Raw genomic sequence first — 2,899 nt, forward strand, 5'->3', positions numbered from 1 at the left:
AATTAGTTTTTGCACACTCTATGCTGAGCTATTATATCACCAGCCCTTTTTATTTTGAGCAGGATCTGGCTAAATTGATCAGGCTGGCCTCCAACTTATTATCCTCTTGTCCCAGCCTCCCCAGTCCCTGGGATTACATGAATCCACCGCCATGCACAGCACATTAGCTACCATTTACTGACAGTCTGTCACATATTCAATATTTTTTTTTTTTTGGATTTTTAGTTGTAGATGGACACAATACCTTTTTTTTACTTATTTACTTGTATGTGGTGCTGAGGATCAAATCCAGTGCCTCACATGTGCCAGACAAGCACTCTACCACTGAGCTACAAGCTCAGCCCCTCAACAAAATTTTGAGTGCTTTTTTTTTGGGGGGGCGGTGGCACTGGCATTAAACCCAGGGATACTTTACCACTGAACTATACATACCCCTGACCCTTTTTATTTGGAGACAGGTCTCACTAAATTGCCGAGGCTGGCCTCAAATGTGTGATCCTACTGCCACAGCCTTCCAAGTTAATGTCACTACAAGTATGTTCAAGAGTGCTTTACATGTAAAATATTAATCACCTCAGCTATATAGCCAGAGAAACTCAGGCATGAAAAAACTAGGTAACTTGAATAAGGTCACAGCTGTTGATCAGAGCTGGTAGATCCCAAAAGAAAAGAATGATCATCAATGACAAACAACAGTTACAGCAAGGCAACATCAAGAGTTGGTTTCATGCTTGGGAGAAAGTTGCACCTCTTCCTTGTCATTTTCTTATATGTTTTAGAGAAATTTCTCTAGTCTCAACTATAGAAATAGCCCATGAAGGCAGGCATGGTGGTGCACGCTTATAATCCCAAGGATTTGGGAGGCTGAGGCAGGAGGATCACAAATTCAAGACCAACCTTAGCAACTTAGCGAGGCGAGAGGTGCTGGTGGCTGGGACTGTGGCTCAGTGGTAGAGTGCTGGCCTAGCATGTGTGAGGCACTGGGTTCAATCCTCACCAGGTAAAAATTAATAAATAAAATAAAGGTATTTTGTTCATCTACAACTAAAAATATTATTTTTTTAAAAAGTGCTAGGGATGTGGTTCAGTGGTTGAATGTCCCTGGCTTCAATCCCTGATACCAAAAATAAGTAAATAAATTAGTAATAAATAAATAAATGGCCCATGAAAATAGCCTTGACCTTGAAAGCACGGTCTTTGCCAGGTCTATTACAACTATATTGTTTTAATTGATGACAAGATTTTTCCACGTACTATAGAAGAAATACCAGATAAATATATTTTGAGGGTGTTGTTTTATATGCAACTTTCAAAAAAATATTCTGAATACTTCTGAAAGGTTTTTTTGGGGGGGTTCCGGGGATTGAACTCAGGGACATTCAACCACTGAGTCACATCTCCAGCCCTATTTTGTATTTTAGAGACAGGCTCTCACTGAGTTGCTCAGCATCTCCCATTGCTGAAGCTGGGGGTGGGGGTAGGGGGGATGGAATATTACAGGCGTGCGCACCACCATGCCAGGCCTGAAAATTTCTAAAACACAATTTTTTTTCCTTTCTCTCTCTCTCTCTTTTTTTTCCCCGTAGTACTGGGGATTGGAGTCAGAGCCTCCCACCTACTAAGTATTCTACCACTGAAACACACTCCCAACCGTTTTAATCTCATTTTGAGTCAGGGACTTGATCTGCCTCAGTCTATGGTGTAGTGGGGATTACATCATCATGTATACCATCATGCACAGCAAGACTTGTTATTAATTAGCCTATTACAGACTGTCAGGTTGGTGGTGGTGACTTAGGAACAAAGCACCAAGCAGCCCCTGGGTGAATGAAGCATAAATCAGGCACCTAAGGAACTGCCTGTCAATCAGCAGGGTCTCCTGGCCAATCCTGGATCTCAGCCAGTTCCCCGGACCAACTCTAGTGCGACAAGGGACTCTAAAAAATCCCTTTTCCTGTCCCAAGCCCTTCCTTTCCTCCCGTAAGCCCCATAAAATTCCAGTTCCATCCAGCCCCCATGAGGTTTCTCCTCAGGCCCTCTTCCTATCTGCTCTGCTCCCGCCCCTGGGAGTGACATCTCAATAAAGCCTCCTTTAGCGGCCTTTTAAAATATGCCTCTTTTTGGCTGCTGCCATTGCCTGAACTTACACAGACAAAAGTCAGTTAGAAGCTAGGGACTTCTGTCCCTAAAAACACTTTCTGACCTGTTTAAAGAAAAAGGGTTTGTTTTGCTGAGAAGAAGCTTTTTAGTTTGAAACCATCCCATTTATTGATTCTTGATTTGACTTCTTGCATTTTAGGAGTCTTGTTAAAGAAGTTGCTGATCATGAAGTAGATTGGGGTCTGCTTTTTTTCTATTAGGTACAGAGTCTCTGGCCTAACTCCTAGGTCCTTGATCCACTTTGAGTTGAGTTTTGTGCAAGGAAGAGACAAGAGGTTTAATTTCATTTTGCTGCATATGGATTTCCAGTTTTCCCAGCACCATTTGTTGAAGACGCTATCTTTTTTCCAATGTATGTTTTTGGCACCTTTGTCTGGTCTGAGATAACTGTATTTATTTGGGTTTGTCTCTGTGTCCTCTATTCAGTACCATTGGTCTACAAGTCTTTTTCGGTGCCAATACCATGCTGTTTTTAAAGAAACAATTAATGAAGTGAAGAGAGAGCCTACAAAATGGGAGCAAATTTTTACCAAATGCACATCAGATAAAGCACTAATTTCCAGAATATATAAATAACTCAAAAAACTTAACAATAGGGCTGGGGATGTGGCTCAAGCAGTAGCGCGCTCGCCTGGCATGCTCAGGGCACTGGGTTCGATCCTCAGCACCACATAAAAATAAAATAAAGATGTTGTATCCACTGAAAACTAAAAAAATAAATATTAAAAAAACCTTAACA

At 41.5% G+C, this 2,899-nt stretch overlaps 1 pseudogene; it reads right to left on the reverse strand.

Annotated features, from left to right (window-relative positions):
- Positions 1-643: 643 nt before the first annotated feature.
- Positions 644-828, reverse strand: LOC124097802 (small nucleolar RNA U3; annotated as a pseudogene).
- Between the last annotated feature and the right edge of the window lie 2,071 nt (positions 829-2,899).

The sequence above is a fragment of the Marmota monax genome, unplaced genomic scaffold (assembly GCF_021218885.2).
Source record: "Marmota monax isolate L192 unplaced genomic scaffold, Marmota_monax_Labrador192_F-V1.1 WCK01_AAM20220418_F8-fsc01208, whole genome shotgun sequence".
NCBI lineage: Eukaryota > Metazoa > Chordata > Mammalia > Rodentia > Sciuridae > Marmota > Marmota monax.